The sequence below is a fragment of the Chlamydotis macqueenii genome, chromosome 24, assembly GCF_036417535.1.
Source record: "Chlamydotis macqueenii isolate bChlMac1 chromosome 24, bChlMac1.mat, whole genome shotgun sequence".
Lineage (NCBI taxonomy): Eukaryota > Metazoa > Chordata > Aves > Otidiformes > Otididae > Chlamydotis > Chlamydotis macqueenii.
In genome coordinates, this window is record NC_141579.1 from 7,250,908 (window position 1) to 7,269,615 (window position 18,708).

The following is an 18,708-nucleotide window of genomic DNA, read 5'->3' on the forward strand; positions in this document are numbered from 1 at the left end:
TGACCGGGGGCTGTGTCAGGTCAGTCCAGCGATGCCTGCCTACGTTTCCACCAGTGCTGTAGGCAGATGCTGCTGCTGTCACAGCTGTTCGTAGCTTCCTCGGGAGGTGAGGACACACCAGGTGTACTTGAGGAGTCTCGCAGCCTTTTTTATTAGCGGTATTCTATTCTCTCTGCTATTTTCTGATGGGGGAACGGCAGCCTCTTACCTCCCATATCCTTAGATTCTGTGAAGTTGCGGTACAAGAGCTGAACTCGGGTCTCTGTCCCTCCTCCCTGATTTTTAAAACCACTTCAAAGGTGAGCTGGCAGACGATTGAAGCGACCGGTTCTGCCAGGCTCGCCGCCACTCACCTTTCGTGCGGCTCCCCTGCGGAACAAAGCGCGGCGCTTCCCTTTGATTTCCCCCTTTGAAAGCCGTAGGGGACAGAGCCTGAAACGCTCTGCAACTTTTTTGGTGACTCTGCTCCGGTACCTTCCTGAAGCGTCAGGTGGATCAGGACAGGGCTCAGGGGAGGAGACCTTGCTTGCAGCTAAATTAGCCATCGGTGTGGGCTGGCTGATGGGATGCTTCGTCCCTCCTGGATGTCGCAGCCGGCATCTGCCGGGTTTGCAGGGAGGCAGAGTGACGCGTGCAGCGAGGGGAGGAAGGAGCCGCAGAGCATCTCGGGGTCGGTGGCTTTGACCAGTGCCTGTGGGGGTCCCGGAGCCCGGTCTGGCTGCCCCTCGCCCGCGGCACGTGCCACCTCCTGGCTGGGCTGCTGTCGGAGGGAGGGCTCTGCCCTGTTCTCCATTTTACCTGCTTTCTGCCAAGGAGACATGGCACACAGCGGAGCAGAGCGCGTGCTGCCGGTCTCCTCCCAGCAAGGGGAAAAGGAAAGCAAGGAGTGCGTGAGCTGCCGCCAGTACCCAAGGCACACGGTCTGCTGCTGTCTCTGCAAGGGATTCTTCTTGTCACGAGCGCAGGGCTGGACGGCGGGGAGGGCAGGAGAGCAGGGCCTGTCTTCCTGGTGAGAGTTTCCATACCCCCTTCTGTGCCGTCAGGGCTCGAGATGTTTGCAAAGCTTTCATGTGTGAGGCTGGCATTCGCAAGCGGGCGCTGATGCAGGCCATCCCTGCGTCAGGCGAGGGGGCTGAAGACCACTTAGCACTGAGTCAACAACCCCACCCAAGCGTCCCAGAGCTCTCTTATCAGAATACAAACAGAGCTGGTCTCTGCTCAGCGCATGAGATGACAGGATTGCAGCTTGCAGCAGTGCAGCTGCGCTGCCAGCGCGTGCAGCGTTTAGTGCGCAGAGATGCAGGTCGTGGCCACGGTGCTCGGAAACAGTGGGATGCTGACCTGGCTCGGGGAGCAGCCGTAGTGCAGTGGCAGGAATTGTTCGTGTAGAGGGAAGTGCCAGATGATAGACTTGGGCTAAGCTTAATAAATCTGATCTCTGTGTGTGCGTGTCTGCCTCTCAGCCCCTGGGTACGAGGACTGACGCCGGAATCGCGTTCAGCTGCCTATAGCACGACAGCCCGCGTACCAGGGCGTCAGCTGCTGGATCAGACCACGCTGTGCGACTCAGCCTCGCTCATCCTGCTAGCGGGGGGTCACCGGGATCAGGAGGACCATGTCACGGAAAGTTTAGTCTCAAAAAAAGCCCTTTTCTGTTTACTGCTGCCTGAAACAGAGATGATGTATCTTTAAGGCACCCCCTTCTCACTCCCCTAATACCTCAAGGCCTCCAAGTGATTCTGGAAGAGAGGATCAGCACAGGAGTTTAAGGCATCCTTCCCTGCCCTGCTGCACTGCTCACTTACTGCTCCGAAGGCTGTGCTTTGCCATTTCCATGGAAACCATTAGTTGCTAAGCAACTGGAGCATCATCTGCGCTGAGCCCTCGCATCTAATTATCCCGTGGCAGTGGCTGAGAGGGGCTGGGGGGGGATTAACTCCTCTGCGTGGCAGATCCATTGACAACACTTCAGTCACATTTAAAGGGCCATCCTCTCCCTTCTGCGCGCTCACTGACACTCTCTTGCTGGGGCAATTACTTGGGATTTTCGCATCATTGTACTGTGAGGAGGGACACGGGTTTCTGTGAGCAGCAGAGACGTGCTCATGGCATGCTTGCTGCCTGTGCGCGGAGCTCTGCTGAGAGCTCTTCTCCCCATCCAAGTTATGCACGTTGCGCTTCACTGTGTGTTTAGATCCTGCAGTCCTTGCCTTGCGGACTCTGTCTGGGCCATACTTTAGTCCTTTGTGCATCTCCTTGGTGTTGCGATCGCCTCGACGCTGCCCTTGTGTCACTGTCTCTGTCCCAAGAGCCTGATGTCATGGCTGCTCTGTGAAGCGTTGCTAATTCCAGAACTCGGCGATGGAAGAGGTGGGCAGCTCGCCCTCCTCGGTCTGCCTGCGAACTAAAGCGAATGTTGCATAGCTTGACATTCGGTTCGGTGTTACCTTGCTGTTTGCTGCCAGGAGGGCCAGAGATTAAGTCGTTGAGGAGCACTGAAAGTCTGAGGTGTAAAGTAACAGCTAAGGACAATCTCATTTCCCAGACCTCTGTAAGTGGACAGAGCCACCAGCTGACTGCTGAATTGTGCACAGTCAGATAAAGCAGTCAGTCTGAGAGCTGATTTTGAGTTGGGTGAGGTTCCTGGACTTGTGGGGAGAGTGGCAGCCGTTTGAGTTACCTTTGACAAACACCTGAACTTCAGAAAGCCTGACTGCACCGGGGTCCCTGCGTGAGGAAATTGCATCAGCTTCTTGCCTGCTCCCATCTGGCTGGAGAGGGAAGAATTTATCAGTTTTCACTTTCTCCTGGGAAATGGACCTTTGTGGTTTACTAACGTGTCGGCTTTTCTAGCGGCTGGATCTGTGAGGTTTGTTAGAAAGTTTTCCCATTTTTTTGCTGCATGGGTCTGTGAACCAGCAGAATGTTAGTGCAAAGCTCCCCAGCAGTGTTTGTGCCTTGTAGAAATAGCGAGGACAGAGCTGCTTCAGCAGGAGGGTGGCGCACTCTTACCTTTGAAAAGGGAGGGAATCCCTCACACCTCCACAATTCGTCTTTGTTTCTGTGTCCCTCCTTGAGTTGTGATGTCTTTCGCTGCAGCCAAAGCCTGCAGGCTCCATCCAGACCTGGCAATGTGCTGTGCCAACCTGTTAGCGGCGTTTCCACCCCTCTCCCTTGAAACGGGACCAGGGCACGCGGCTCTCCGAGGAGTGAGTGACTGGGGGCGAGGTGAGGTAGCTTGGGAAGGTGGAGCGGTGCTCCCTGCCTCGCGCTCAGGGTAGAGGGATGATGATGATTATTAGAGCTCTTGAAATGATCTCAGGGAGGGGCAGGTGGAGGAGAGAGACATATTTTGTTGTGAAAATGGGAAATGTAATTAAAGTCCGCGTGTTAATTAAGAGCTGGGGAGAAGAAATAGATGGATTTCTGCCTGAAGTCTCGCTGGCATTGGCAGTTGGGCGCTTTGCGTAGCGCTAATAGATGAGGAAGAGAGGCTTTGGAGGAGAAGTGTGGAAGATGAAAGTATTGCGCAGAGGTTCCTGTGGCTTGGAGCGGAGCGTGTAGTGTAAAGGAAAAGCTTGGTTTTCCCCGGCCGAGGCTGGGAAACAGAAAAGGGGAACGGCGTCCACAGCCTTTCACTTTCATCCTTTGGTGTGAATTGGCTGTGTTGAGGCTCACGAGAAAACGGTCCAGACCCACGTGTGTTTCCCTCGCCTGTCACCTCCCTGGGGCACCTCCCTGTTCCCTGCGTGGGGATTTTCAGTCCCACGAGTGTCTGACCAGCACGCTCATCCTCTTAAAATAAGTGGATGAGAGAGAGTTTGAGCTCCCACTGCCCCGCCGGTCGCGGGTATCCCAGCCGAGCCCAAGTCTCCTGCAGCTCCTGAGACACAAAGTGAGAATCTCTCACACGCTGTGCAGCTCAGGGCAGCTGGAACCTGCTCATCTGCCCCTCTGTGAAATGTGTGAGAACGCTGATCAGGTGCGAGTCCCCAGTGGTCTCAGATGCTCTAATAAGGAATTTAGTGCTTGCTTTTTTCTCACGGGTCAGGAGTTGACTAGGCGACAGCTCTGCTGCTCTGGCAGACGGGTGGATGCCAGGGCAGGTGTCACGGGAGGATCGCCCAGGTTGGGACCTCGGACTCCTTTGCTGCCTAGGACAGATCTGTGGAAACATGCGGGGAAACAATATCTGCCCCTTGTAGCAGGGCATTCACCTATTTCACATGGGATCCTCCGCGCCCTCAGCTGTGCGGGGCTGGAGAAGGGAAAGGGAGCTGGTTCCTACGCCGGCTTCACAGGAAGCTGAAGCACTGTATGGGAACTGGGGTGGGAAGGAGTTGGGGGGGCGAGTGTAGGGGAGTCTGATGCACCTTCTTGCGAAATCCAAGGGTACTGCAGAGTGTGAACGTGTCTGTGAGAAAAGAGGGCGGTGGTCCGTGTGCACGTGGTGCTGTTTGGGGGAGTAGGGGATGACTCTGCTTCTTTGCAGCAGTGAGAAGGCAGCTGTCTGCGCGCAGAAATTAAGAGAACTGCTCAAAATGCAGTTTGCCGTGTGTTGGGGGCTCACAGGGAGCAGGGAAGCAAACGTGCAAGCCTCTGACTCACGCGTGAGGTCCCAGAGTCAGGAAGGAGCGATCTAAAAGCTGCTGGAGCCATGTGCTGAATGTTAATGAGGCAGGCAGCGCTCACAAAAATGCTGCAGCCCAGCTTCTGCCGCCCAGCTTTGCTGCCAGTGCGGCTGCTCCCTGAAAAGAGCAAGAGGGCTTGTGCTGGCGGAGCGTGGCCGAGGACCGAGCTCCTGCGGCTCGCAGAGAGGCAGCCTGGGAGCCTGCAGAGCAGAATGGCTCGCGTGCCTCCTGGCTCCGTCCAAAAGCTAGGTGAAACACTCCCTTGGCACCCGTGGGTTTCTCGGTGGAGATCAGCACCGCTCTCTTTGAACGGAGCGTGGCGTCAGGCAGAGCCAGGGCAAAACTCGAGGAAGAGCATCGCAGCTCTTATCCACGGACCACAACAAATTTGCTTTGCAAGACGGTCCGTGTCTGTCCCGGTTGATGAACGCTGTGCTGGAGCAGCACACGTAACTGCAGGCGCACAGTGCCGTCGCACAGTGGTTGGGACAAAGCAATTAAAGTGAGGGAGGGAATTTAGGAAGATAGAAAGTCACTGCCTAAGTTGGAATTTGGCCAGGACGCTGAGTGGAGCAGCCCGACTTCCGGAAAACGTGGAGGGATTTGTAAGGGCTTGTTTGAAAGATGGTGCTGGAGGTATTGCGGTCCGTCTCGCGTGGCTGGCTGGGTGGGAGGCTTCCCGGCTGCCGGCCGGCAGTGGTTGCAGTTTGCTCCCCGACCTGGAAGTGGACCTGGGGAATGTCTCGCTCTGTCTGCTAAGTTACCCTGCGTCCTTGCTCTCCTGCTTCACTTGCGCGCCTCTCTCTTTAGCTTTTCTTTTCATTTCCTTTTGGCATCTCGGGGCTTAAAGCGTTTCCAAGACGAAGTTAGGAGAGCAGCAGCTCAGGACGCTTGCCAAGTGCTCTACATTGGTTGACAGCTCTTCTCAAAACCAGATGGTTACTAATTAAAGGGAGTCAAGTGAGGAGGCTGCATTGGCCTTTCTCTTTTTTTTTTTTTTTTTTTTTTTTTTTTTTCTTCCTCTGAAGAAAAGATTTTGTGACCTTGGAGGGTTTGCATCCTCTGTTTGCAGGGATGTCCTCTTCCAGTGCTTGTGGTCCATCGTGGTCCCGGTGCTATCTACTGAGCGCAGGATCTTTCTGAAAAAAAGGCTCACTGCTTGCTGTAAGCCCAAGGTAGCTGCCGTGGAAGGTAGGACAGAAATGTAAAAAGAAAACACAAAGCGAGAGGGGAATTTGAAATATTGGGAAGAGCCCTTCTCCCAGATCTGCAGGACCATTCCTTGAAGCCCCCTGTTGTCAGCAGAAACAAGCCTGAGGTTGCTGTGCCACCCTTTCCCCGAGTCTGACTGTCCTCAGGGAACTTCTTGTTCCTCAGCCCTTCCTGCTGTTCCTGCAGCCTCGGCTGCGCCTTTCGCGCAGAGCAGCGCTTTCCACACGGCCGCTCTTGGGCCACCTGTGTGCACGTGGGCTGCTCCACGTGGCTTTTCTCGGTGGTACAGGAGCTGGATGGCTGGGAAGAGGAAGGGCAAGCACAGCCTGTTTCTCTCTTTATTCTCAAGAACGTTTGGTTTCTAGAGCCAATCTTAACAGATGCACTGTCAATGCTTAACAGTTCAACCTCATGTGGAAGAACTGTGTACGAGGAAAAATGTATTGGCAGTAACAAACACCTCCCACTCGAATTCACGTCCAAGAAAAGTGTAGCAGCTTTGTCTCAATTCACTTCCAGAGCTGTGGTCCTCCACAGGCTCCCCTGGCTGAGATCTCGCTCCTTCCCCCTGTTGGCATCACTGCTGCATGGCTGGGTTTCGGGGGACTTGATCCAGGTCGGCTGGCCGTTCCTTCCAGGCAGGATTGCCGTTAGGAATACGCTTTGGTCCTATACCCTGATAACTTTGCTGTTATATCACACTTGAGAGTTTCAGAGCTGAGCTTAGCCCTGCTCCAGGCAGTCCTGCGTCGTGCTGCTCTGTCCGTTTTCTCTCTGCCCTTTCCACGCGCTCTGGAGACACAAGTGCTCCTTTTATGTCAGGCTTTCAGAGACTCTTGGACAGGACCCGCTCTACGCATTGCGAAGAATCGAAACAGGGATCTCGAACCTCGCTCTCCTTTTCAACGGAGGAAGCCGTATTGAGTGCCTGAATCAAAGGGCACCTATACAGCGCGTGCCAAATGCCGTCTGGCCCTCCTAGAGATGTCTGCTCTGCTTCCAGCTGGATGTTGTGCCTTTCCTGAAACCTGGGCCCCGGCTAGCAATGGCCGGCTGGAACACCTTGCACTTTGGGGGCCAGGGCAGCATTCTGACAGGGTGTTGCGCTACTAGGGGTGTCCTGGGGACTGTCAGGGCTGTCCCTCGCCCCCTCCCCGGATCAGGCCTGCGTGCGGCTTTCCCTGCCGGGGTACTGCAGAGGATGGCAGGTTTGTGTTGGAGCTGCTGGCGGCTCCTCGTGCTGCTGGCCCTGCAGAGCAAAGGAGGGCAGAGGAGGTTCCTCTACCCTCGGGGGGCTCCCTGGGTGTTGGAGGGCGCTGGTCTGGGGTCTGTCCTTTGGTGTCCCTGACAGCGCAGCGCAAGGCCACGTTGCATGGCGCTGCTGGAGCATCCGCTCCCTGCCGTGAAATATCCATGCGTGTCTCCAAGAGGGCTCCAGCGCAGCAAATCCGTGTGGCCCTCCCGTGCCCCCCAGCACGCACGTGGCCGTCTGTGCTGCAGGGCGGGCGGCTTGAGCTCTGCTGCCAGGTCAAGCCAGATCCAGGCAGCTGATCTCTGTCTTTGAGAAAATAAAACAGAGCAGAAAAGAAGTAGCAGAACCCCAGGAGGCACGTTTGAGAGTTAACCCTGTCTTGGCTGGGAAGCAGCGGCAGACAGCGTGCAGCGAGCAGCCTGAGCAGCGTGGGGAGAGCCAGATCCAGAGCGCAGCCGAGGTGCTGTGGGAAGAGATTGTTCCTAAGCCTGGGACAGACTCTGCTGCCATTGGATGCGCTGGTTTACATCCATCTGATGGGAGTTGCTGTGCTTCTCCTGGCTTCTTTGAAAGCTGCCTTGATTTCACTGTATTCGCTCCGCCAAGTGCGAGTCCTTGCTAGGATGTCAGGGAGGGGTACTTCTTCCCCTGTGAGTGGAGGAGCATGAGTTTTGGGTCTTGGGAGTTACCTCACTTTTTTTTTTTTTTTTTTTTAATTTTGTTTTACACTCAGGGCATTTTTGCGCCTCCTCCTCATTTATGGATAAGATGTCGGGCAGTCAGTAATACATTGCATCAGTTACAGGGAGACTGCTCTCTTGAGGAAAGTCTCTGGGCTGGCAGTGGTGGTGGCGGAGCTGCGGGGACCTTGACTCGCTGGGTGACTCGAGCAGAGCGTGCCGCTGTGCCGGGAGCGCTGCGGGCAGACCTTGCGGTGACGAGGGGATTCGGTCCTCGGGCGCGCGGCGCAGGTGGCGTTTGAGCGGCCTGGCTGGGCTGGCGGATGCAACTGGTTCCTTTGCCCGTCGCTCCCTGTTCGTCCCCTCGATAATCCGATTTACAGTCCCTTTTCTTCCCCTGGATCCTGCTGTTACCATGGGAACTGTGTTCACAGTTGCATTTCATTGGCTTCTGGAAAAACTCCTTTTTCCCTTTCCCCGTCTCCTTCCCCTTTTCCAGCTGGGATGCGGAGCTGCGGCCGTCAGAGGACGGGAAGCTCGCAGGGCTCCTGATCGGCGGGCTGGCTGTGCGGGGAGGGGCGGTTGGACGGGTCGGGTGCCAGCCGGGAGCCGCTGGCGGGGTGCAGGGTGCGTTTAGCTCTCCGGATCCTGACGCGGGGCGGAGGAGGTACCGCGCTGCGAACCCCGGTTCCGCTCTTCTGCGCCCGGATGCCACGGCTCCGTTTTTGGCGTTTTCCACCGGAGCCGCGCTTTCTCCTTTTCCTCCTAGGGAAAACATCCGTGCCCCGCCCGCCGCTGCGGCCGCGCTCCCTGCGGGGGAGCCCCCGCTCCGCCCGCCGGCCCCGGGGCTGCCCCGCGCCTCCCGGGAGCCGCGGCGCCGCCCGCGCCCGCCAGGTGGCGCCGCCGCGCCCCGGCTCGGCCCGGGCGTCGCCTGCGGGTGCGGGGGGACCTGGCGCTGCGCCCTGCGGCGCCCCCGTCCCGCGGCCCCGGCGGGGGGAGCGAAAGCGCGGGTGTGGGCTGACGCGGACACCGGGGACCAGCGCCCTGTGGGAAGGCTGGCCGGGGCCTCGGTGTCCGCAGGGGTACGTGCGGAGGGCGCGCTGCGGGGATGGGGAGGAATCTGGAGAGCGAGAGGAAACTGAACAGAAACGCAAGCGACAGGGAGTTGGGCAGGGGTTCCGGCAGTGAGGAGCTTTCCTTGACCCAGACTGCGCCGAGTCCCCGTGTCAGTACGCTGAGGTGCTCGGCACCCTCAGACCTGCACGAATGCAGGCGTGTTTTGGAAGACCAGACGAGCAAGGGCTGGGCAAAAAGCGAGGGGGCAGAAGCGGGAGCAGAGCCTGAAAGCACAAGAGGAGCCTGTGGCTGTGGTCAGCCGCAGCACGCTGGACAGATGGGTCTGGCCAGGTCGCCGTGCGTTGACGCGGGTGAGTCGGGCTGCGTCAGCCCAGCGTGCCAGGGTGCACACCCCGCTTCTCTGAGACGCTGGGGGAGAGGCTTTTCCCCCGGCTGGAGCTTTGTGTGGTTGAGGCGCTGTACACACCGAGGTGCACGTGACTGCCTCGGGAACGGAGGCTGCGTGTGTGGGAATGGGGGTCGCAAGCGCTGGTCCGGGCCAGCAGCAGCATGAGTCCTTGGCGTGCTGGCAGATGGCGCAAGGCAGCAGCTCGCTAACTTTTCCTGTTATGACCCCGTTTGCAGAGCGGTGATTTCGAGTGACCCCAAATACTAATAGAGACGTTGAATAAAATGCGAGTTGTGTCAGGCTTGTGACCTCCCTGAAAACTCTCCCGATCCCTGTGTCTGTAGTGACCAAACTTCCAGGGATCCTCGGGAGAAGAAGGCACTGAGGGAATAGATGGAAGGGAGGGATTTCTCTGTCCCGAGGGCTGCCTTACTGCACACGTGGGGTAGCACGGACAGCAAAAGCTGTTCTTTCGCCCTCCTTCACGCCTGTTATCCCCAGCGCGATGTCTGCAGCGCAGCTCCGGGGCCGGCACCCTTGTGCAGCGCTCTGTGCCTGCTGTTTGTGGTTTCACACGCCTGAGCACGCCTGCAGAAAGTGTGTCTGCCCTGGCACCCTCTCCGACACCCGTCACAGGCGCAGATGCGCGATTTGCCCATGTGCGCGGCACGCGTGGTCCCCGTCGAGGCTGCTCTGCTCTGGGGGTCTGCTTGGCGGGCGCGGGCAGCGGTCGGTGGGCTGCGGGCAGGCTGGCGGAGCGCAGCCTTGGCGCGGAGAGGGAGCAGAGGAATGCGACCGCAGCAGCCGGGCAGCGCCGAGAGCCGCCTGCCTGTTTGCACAGCCCTGAAATGCCCCGCAGCCGGCCAGGAACGCCACCGGGAAGGGGAATGCGGCCGCTGCGGGGGGCCCCCCGCGCCCTCCCGCCCGCCCGTCCCTCCGGCGAGGGATCTGCTGGCTTTGTGTCGCCAGGCGCTGCGGTTCCCGAGCCAGCCCTGCCTGCTCAGATTTTCCAAACCCGCACGGGGGCGGCGGGCGCCCTATCAGGATAAGAGTCCTTCCCCCGCCCCCCCCCGCACCTTCCCGCTCCCCAGCCAGCCCGAGCCCTGGGTGGCGGTGGGAGGCGCCGGCGTTGCCCGCGGCTGCGTTTATCGCGCCGGTGGCCTCGCGGAACGGTTTAACCCTTTGCGGGCCGTGGCTCGCCGGGCTGTGCCGGGCGCAGGGGCAGAGGCTCCCTCCCGCGCCTCTGAACTCGGCCTTGGCTTGGTTCGCCGCTCGCCTGCGGCCGCTCCGGATGAGAGCAGAGACGGCAAACCAAAAGTCTCCACAGCCCGCGCGGAGAACGGCCCAAACCCGGCTGCGGCGGGCAGCGAGGCCGCCCGAGGCCAGGCTGGGCGATGGGGGTCGGGCTCGTCCCCCGCGCCAGTGTCCCAGCAGCACCGGGACCTGCGCTGGCCGCAGCGAGGCGGCGGGAGGATGAGGCCGGCGTTCGGGGCGTGCGGGAGTCACGCGGGGAGCAGAAGGCCTGCGGCACTCCATCGTGGCCCCCCCAGACGGGCGTTATGAGCAGGTCCCTGAGCGGCAGCGGGTAGCAAGGCGTCCGGGATCCCGAGCCTCTGCGGCTTTGTGATCCCAGAACCACGGCAGGTGTTTGGCTCTGCCAGATGACGGTGCGTCAGCCGTGCTGTGGCTGCAGCAGCGTGGTTCCAGTTGGGACGAGGACGGCTCGGCTCGGTGGCGTTGCCCCCCAGTACTCCAGTGCAGGCTGCGTTTCGCCTTCAGGGCTGCAGTGTGGGAAAATCCAGGATACAGAGGGGCCAGGGCTCGGCTCTGGCCCGAAGGTGCTGAGGAGGAGGCTGTGGCTAGCTGGCTGCGCCGCCTCACGCGTTGTTTTTGCGCTCCCCAGTTCCTTATGGCTGCGGTGGGTGAACGGCCTCAGCCTGCTGGAGACGTGGCAGTTAAAAAGCGCAGAGAGCAGAGGGAACGGGCTGGGATCCCGCCTGGACAGAGCAGAGAAGCCGCGCTGGGCGCTCCCGGCTCTGTCCGGGTCCAGCCGATGGCACAGGCTGCCTGGCAGGCGTGGGGGTGGCGCGGGCTCCTCGCAGCCTCCCGCTGCTGGCGGCTGCCCTGCTCAAACTCCGGCGAGCGCAGCATGAGGGAGCCCATTCTTCCCCGGCCGGCTGCAGGGCTGGATGCAGCCCTGGGGCCTCTCCTGCGCTGGCGTTTTTCCCCCCTTTCCCTGAGCGATGGCTCTGTACCAGCGAAACAGAAGCGGGATTGAGCCGGCGCGACGCAGCCCGAGGGAGGTGCAGGCACCGCAGGGGCCCGCGAGGCTGTGGGATAGGATCTGTGCCCGTGTCCGAGGGGAGAAGAGGGCACCGTGGCTTGGAGTCTGTGCAGGGATGGGCAGGGCCGAGGGCAGCACGGGGAGAGCCAAAAAGATGTTTTTAGGCCGGAGTCTGCGGCGGTAGCGTGGCCTCTTCCGCCTCCTCGACGGACCTTTGCCGTCCTGGGGGAACGCAGGCTGCGTCCGTGTGCGGGGTCTGTGTGTTTAGGGCTGGAGCCGCCACCGGCTCCCTGCTCCGGACCTACGTGGCTCAGCAGAGCCGAGCGCCGCTCTGAAAATGGGTGTTTGGCCACCCTGGGCTCGTTGCCTTCGTCCCAGTCCACCTCTGCTCTCCCACCGTTGGGACCCCTGCTGGGGGCCGGCCTGGGGCTGGAGCGAGCCCCCAGGGAAGCGCCTCGCAAAGAGGTGGCCCCCGCTAACTGTGAGTCGCATCGTTAATTGGACCTAATTAATCATATTTGTAAGTGTAACGAGGGCCTTGCCCATAGGGGTCTTGCGCAGGTCTGTGCTTAGGGCTGGTGTTCTGGAGAGGCGATGCGAACGAACACGTCCCAGAGCCTTGGAGGGGGCTTGGGCCCCGCTTCCGCGGCCGCCTCCACCACAGCGCGACGGGATGAGGACGATTTTGCCGAGCGCGTATCTCTGTATCCCTGTCTGCTTCCGACCCCGTGGAAGCAGGATGTGTCAGGAGCTTCGGGGTGGCTGGTCCCAGTGCGTCACCGGTGGCGGTGGAGGCTTTGAGGAGCTCCAAGGACTCTGCTTCCCTGTCTGCTCCCCTCCCCGTGTGTGTGAGCGCGGGTGTAATGACAGAGGAGGGAAGGGGAGAGCGGGAGTCGCAGCGGAGCGCGGGAGGGCGGCTCGCCCGGCGGATGTTAATTAAAGACGGAGGCTGAGCGCGGGGCTGGCGGTGGCTGGTCCTCCCGCTGACCTCTCCGCTCTCGCCCTGCCGCTTTCATGTGCGCGTGAGGGGCTGTGACGGCGAAAGGGCGGGAGGCTGCGGGGAGGCAGCGCGAGGGGCAGGCGCCCGAGGGCCTGCAGGACGGTGCGTCCCCTCTGCACCCGACGCGGCTGGGGGGAAAGAGCTGCCGGGGGTCCCCTGGCACCCAGCTGTCGCGCAGGGCAGCGGCGGTCGGGCTCCTGCGCGTGCCGCCTGCGGGGACGGATGAAAGCGTGAAAACGCATCACCGCGTGGCGATGGGGCGCCTGGGAGCCTGGGGGGGAGCGGCGGCCTCGCTGCTGCCCGGGGTGCTCGGTGCCGCGTTCTGCTAACGGGGTCCCTGGTGGCCCCGCGTCCACGCCCCCCTCACGCTGTCCCTCCGCCGCCGCCGGTGCCCGCGCTCCCTCCGGTGCGGGGCGGGGGGAACGGCGGGGGGGGGGGGCAGCGGCGCTGCTCCTGCAGGGGGCGCTCGGCTGCCCGCGCGCGGCGGGGCGGGGCGCGCGCGCTGCCCCGCCCCCCCCGGGAGCCCGCCCCGCCCTTCGGCAGCGGGCGCTGCCGCGCGCCCGGCCGGGGGGTCCCCGTACCCCCCCCCACCCCCCCGCCGCCGTCCCCGCTGCTCCGGGGCCGCGCTGTGCGCGCGGGGCGGCCGGTTCCAGCCGGGGCCGCTCCCGCTCTGCGCTGCTCGGGGGCGCTGCCCGGCGGCCCCTGCCCCCGGGGTCTCTCTGCCCGCGGGCAGCCAGGGGACAGACACCTCCTGGCGCCACCCGGGAGCGGGGGGGGGCCCGGCTCCGTCGCCCGGTGCGGGCATGCGGCGGCCCCCAGTCGGGCCCGGGGGAACCGGACGCTGGGATTGAGCTGGACCCGCCCGTCTCTCCCCAGCCACATCCTCTCCCTCCCGCTGTTGGGGTTCAGGGTCTTCAAGGTCCCCTCCGGTCCAAGCGCCGCCGTGGTTCCCCGCGTCCCGTCCGCCCCCCCCCCCCCGCTCCTCTCGCCCCCGCCCCGGTGCCGCCGTCGGCGGAGGCTGTTGGTCGGGGAAGGAGGAGAGCGAGCGCACGGAACACTTGTTGGGAAGGACAGCGGGGACCGCGGCTCCCGTGCGGGTGGGGGGCCAGCAGAGAGGGGCCGAGGTGCGGGATCCCGCCGCGCACGGCGGGGCTCGCCCCCCCCCCCCCCCGGCGCGGCTGGGAGCGGGGGCTTAGTCCGAACTGTCCCGCCGGAGCGGAGCGGGCTGCTGTCCCGGCCGGCGAACCGGGGCGCTCCGTGGGCCGGGGGGCCCGCGACCCGCACGTGTGCGGGGCGGCCGGCGCTGCGGGGGGCGGCGGCGGGGGAGCCCCGGCGCCCGGCAGAGGCCGCTGGGCCGCCCGCGACCAGGAAGCGGTTAACGAGCGCGCGGGGCTTTTATTTTGACAGGGCAGCGCCTGGCTCGGCGCTCGGAGGAAAGTGAGCGCTCCCGTTTCTCCAAATGATTATTCAGGCTCCGGCGGAGAAAGGAGCACTCGGCACGCAGCGCCTCGCCCCTCGCCACGGCGCCCCCGCCCGCGCCCGGGCCGCCGCGCCCGCCGGCACCGCAGCCCGCAGCGCGGGGAAGCCGCTCGCGGCCCGGGGCCGGGCGGGCAGCCGGGGCCCGCCGCGCCCGGACGCCCACCCCCGCCGGCGGGCGCGGGCTGGAGCCGCCGCTGCCGGGGGAAGGAGCGGCGCGGCGGGGCGGGGGGCTGCGCCGGCCCCGGCCCCGCGCCCCGCGGCGGGCGGCCGAGCCATGAGCGCGGCCCGCGCCGCCGGCCCCGCGCCGCCGGCCGGCCCCCAGCAGCCCGCCGAGCCGCCCCGCGCCGCCCCGGCGGGCTCGCCCGGCCTGCCCTGAGCCGCCCCGCCGCCGCCGAGGTGAGTGCCCCGCCGGCCGCCGCCCCATTGTTCCGTCCCGGGGGGGGGCCGGGGCTCCGCGCCGCCCCGCGCAGCCGGGGCCGTCGTCCGGGCGCCTCGCGGGGAGCCGCCGTGCTACGGCTGCCGGCGCGGGCGCTGGTGCGGGCGGTGCGGGCCGGGGACGCGCTGTCAGCGCTCCCGCTCGCCTCGGGCATCGCCGCCAGCCTGCCTGGCCCCGATCCTTCGCGGTCCGCTCTTCCCAGCTCCTGGCAGCCCATCGCCGCAGCCGCCGGCCTTTCCTGGAGGACTCGGGAGCCTCGAGCGGGGCTGCGCTCCGGGGGCAGAGAACTTACTTGCGCTGTGCCCGGTCCTGCTTGGGCTGTTTGGGATTTTCCAAGGCCTTATTGGTGCTGGTAAAGCCCCGGGCAGGACTGGAGCTGGGACTCCTGTATCCGGGCTCTCTGCCTTTCGCGTGGGGTTCAAATAAGCGCTCCCGTCAGAGCCCATTCGAGGCGTCAGAGACCGCTCTCCCTGCTCTTTGCCGTGTCTTGGGCGACGGGCTTCTCTTCCCTCTCGAGGTAAACCAGGCACGCGGTCAGCTTGGAGGAAGAAGGGGGGAAACACCATACGTACGCGCTTTCCTCATGCGCGGAAAGGAACCGGCGTAACACGAGCCTGCCTGCGTTCTGCTGGGGACCTGTCTTTAGCAGGTGGTGAACTTGTCCTCGCCCCACTCTGCTAGCAACCACTTGCTGGAGCAGAAACGTGAGAAGGATGCATATCTGAACACATAAGTAACGCTGCGTGACAGGGCAGGCTGCAGCGTGGTTGCGTGCGGCATCTGCGCGCCTTGGGGGCTGGCGCCGTTTGACAGGGTGTTGGGCTGCGGCGTCGTAGGGTCGCGTCCTGGCTGCGCGAGGCAAAGGGCCGCCGGCAGCGTGGCACGGCGGACGACCGTGCGCCTTCAGCTGCAGCGCATCCCTGTAGAGCGGTGCCACAGGAAGCTCAGCTGCGCGCTCTTGACCTGCGAGGTCTGCGCCGCAAACGCGGCCACCCCTCGGTATCCTGCCCGACCGCTGCTTCGTGCCAGGCACGCAGTAATGACGCGCAGCTCCTTCCATCCGCTGGTCGCCAGGTCTCGGCACAGGGATGTGTGCGTGCCTTGTTGTGCCACTTTGGCGGCAGGAGGGATAAGAGCAGTGAGTCACAGAGGAAGTGATTTGCCCAAGGTCGCCTGGCGAGTCCGTGTCGGTGCTGAAGCCAGGCCTCCTTTGACTCGGGTGCCTGCGATAATGCTGCCTGCCGCCGCGCGTGGGGCTGGAAGACGCACCCGCGGCTGGTGCTGGTGCGGAAACCGCCAGGCCAGCATCGCTGCCTGGTTCTCGCTTTCTCCGTGGTAGGAAGATGAGCGCAGCAGCGTGCTGGCTCTACAGCCCTTGCCTGCTCCATCGGGGGCTTTTCCTAGAGCATTTGCGCGCTCAATGCTCTAGAACCTTTCTGTCTGGTTTTTAATGTGTGTTTTGCCGTTTTAGCTGGGCACATGGTGCGATCGGTGCCTCCCCACCACCTTGACCTGCATCTTCGTTACCTGGAAAATCCATTTTGTGATGTTTGGTGTTTTCTGCGGTGTAATGTTGTAGCTGTTAATGCGCCTCCCTGCCCCTGAAAGTCTCTTTCGTCTTTGCAGGACCCCCTCCTCCCTCTCACTGGAGGAAAAAAAGATAGCAGCTAAAAGAAAGCTTACTCAGAAACTTGAAAGCGTAATTGTTCAGGTTGAAGAAAGTAAAATAGTTATGGTTTGTACTTTGAAGCCTTCCACCCTCTGCATCCCGCCGTGTTGCTGTGGGAAGGCGGCTCTCTGGCCGCTGTGTGACAGAGGGGACAGACCGCTGCGTGGAGCGACCAGGCCGTCGCAAAGCTGGAAGTGCCGAGCTTGCTGGGCTGCGCAGCTCCGGGGCAGCTGCTCGGGGCGCGCTGGAGTTGCACTTCAGCTCCAGGCTGGCTCGCGCTCGCGGAGCTGTGCACCTTGTGCTGGCCTGGCGTCCCAAAGGCCCAGGCTCAGCTCAGCCTTTGACTTTTCTATCGCCTTGTTGGCCCGGCTGGCGTCACGTCCTCTCTCCTTGCTGTTTTGGAGGAAAAAACTTGGCCTTTCCTTCTCCTCGCTGCCGGTACGGTCTGAGCCCTCTCTCCCAGCAGCGCCCGCTGTGCGGAGGGGTGCGGAAGTGAGCGGCAGCTAGCGAGGAGGCTCCCGGTTCCCTCTGCGAGGAGCACCAGCTGTGTCCCAGCTGGTAGCCGTTCACGGCTGTAGAGACTTCGCTCTCCGTAGCTCACCCTGATCGTGTTCTGCTGGTTGCAGAGTGTTGAGTGAAAGCTGGGTCCCAGGATTGTTCCCCGTGCCCCGTCTCCTGTCAGTGCGATGTCCGGTTCGGCGCTGGCGTCGGGACAGCCTTTGCTTCTTTGCGCTGCCTCAGGTGATTGTGCCAGGCTCAGCTGCCGCTAAGAGTGAAACTGTTCAGCTGCTGGTGCGCTCAGGGGCGCGTCCGGGTCCCCGCGGTCCAGGTGTGCCGCTGCTGGCACTAGCTGTGTGCCAGCTACGACGGTGGGTTTTGAGCTGCTCGGGTCTAGCCATTCCCTGGGGATGGCACGGGCTGGCTTCCAGCTCATAATTCCTTAGGGCTCCATCCAGCTTTAAATATCCTGACTGACGGATCTCCCAGGCAGGCCTCTTCTGGGATGGAAGTCCCCTGTGGAAAAGCACAAGCTTGCTGTTCCTGTCTGGGAGGGCATCGAGGGGCCGCTCCGCCTGTGAGCTGCTGCAGCTGCCTCCGCGCAGGGACGCCGGCCGTGCCCCGCGGCCTGGGCTGAGCAGGAGCCCAGAGCTTGCCCCGCCGATGTTATTTTCCTCGTGCCGCGGCTCTTTTGGCCAAGACCCAGTGCCACGCCAGTGCCCTGGATGAGAGGGGAGAGGTGTGCTGGGTTTGTGACTGCTTTTGGCTTTTTTAACAGGAAACGTGGTACGTACATGCTCAGACACACGATATAACAAAGGACCGAGATATCGCAGCGATACGATGTACGGATGTGGCAATGTTTTGTCGGTGTTATTCAGGCTGCATCAGCGAAGCGCTAGGAGGGTTGCCAGCACGACTCTTCTGGCAAATCAAAATCTAATGCGGGTCAGGGCTCGGTGTCGCTCGGCTGTCCTTTCCTCCCAGGGAGACCTTGACAAACGCGTCTTCTGCTGATCTCCCGCGTGGTTCCGTGTTTCCAGGGGGTGCAGGAGCTTTGGATACTGGCTCTATGTCATTGATCTCCGTGCGATTAAAACTACTCTACGAGGTTTCTTGTAGCGGTGAAGCCCTGGAAAAACACACCCCTCTTGGAGCAAGGGGCCTAGGCAGCATCGCAGCTGCTTTGCTTCTCTGTTGTGTGTTTCCAGCAGCTCTGCGCGGCGCAGGGGGCGAGGATGGCTGAATCGAGATTCCTCGGTTCTTCCCGACTTGTGTTTCACAGCTCGTGCTCCCTTCTGGCAGGTTGGTTTTTGCTGCTCCGCTTTGGCGTCCCGTCTGCCAGCGCTGCCCCCGGCAGCCCCGAGTGGAAGGTACCCGGGAGCTGTTACAGAGCCTGGCGGGGGCGGTTTCTGTTGCTGTATTTTGCCCTTCCTCGGCCTCTCCCCTGGAGGCAGCGCCAGCCGAACCACGTGGCGTGGACGAGAGGCACCCTTCCTCCTTCTGTGGTGCCTCTTCCAGTCATCTGCTTGGCACCGGGCCCTTCCTGGGAACGGGGAGCGGGTTGTGTTTTCTCCCTACCTGATTTTGTCTGGAACTCGGAGGTGGAGAGGGTGATGGATTTGGTTCTAATTGGTACTGCTTCACGGTGGCGTTTGCGGTTGCCACAGGGCTGTACTCGGCAGTTGCCAGTGAGGAGGAAGCAGTTAGTATCACTGGCACCTGCTTTTGATTTAAGGGAGGGCAACACTACAGAGGGGCGGCTTGCCAGGTGCCCTGCATGCTGCCCGCGTCCCTGGCGAGCAGAGCTGGGCTTGTCACTGCCCCGGGCAGCCTGGTCCCCTGTGCGTCAGGAGCGGGAGCGCGGGACACCTCGGCATGGCGACCCAAAGCCTGCGCCGAGCCTTAGATGCCCGTATGCTGCTGTTGGGTGTCCTCACCAGCTCCAAGCCTGGCTTGCTTGGACCCGGACCTCCTTTCCCAGCTTGTGCTCCTGCTGCCCCAGCTCTTTTTGGAGAGAGGGGCCAGTTCTTAGTCAGCTACTGGTGCCTGGGTCCGAGCGGCTCCCCTGTATCCCAGTGTCCATGCGGAATCCCCAGGCG

The 18,708-nt window shown here is 62.5% G+C and overlaps 1 protein-coding gene across 1 annotated transcript in view; it reads left to right on the plus strand.

The window, feature by feature from the left end:
* Window positions 1-14,299: 14,299 nt before the first annotated feature.
* Window positions 14,300-18,708, plus strand: part of BCL9L (BCL9 like) — a 45,711-nt gene continuing 41,302 nt past the window's right edge. The window contains exon 1 of the mRNA XM_086766197.1: window positions 14,300-14,399. The gene's annotated coding sequence lies outside the window, so the exon portion shown is untranslated. The remainder of the gene's footprint in view (window positions 14,400-18,708) is intronic.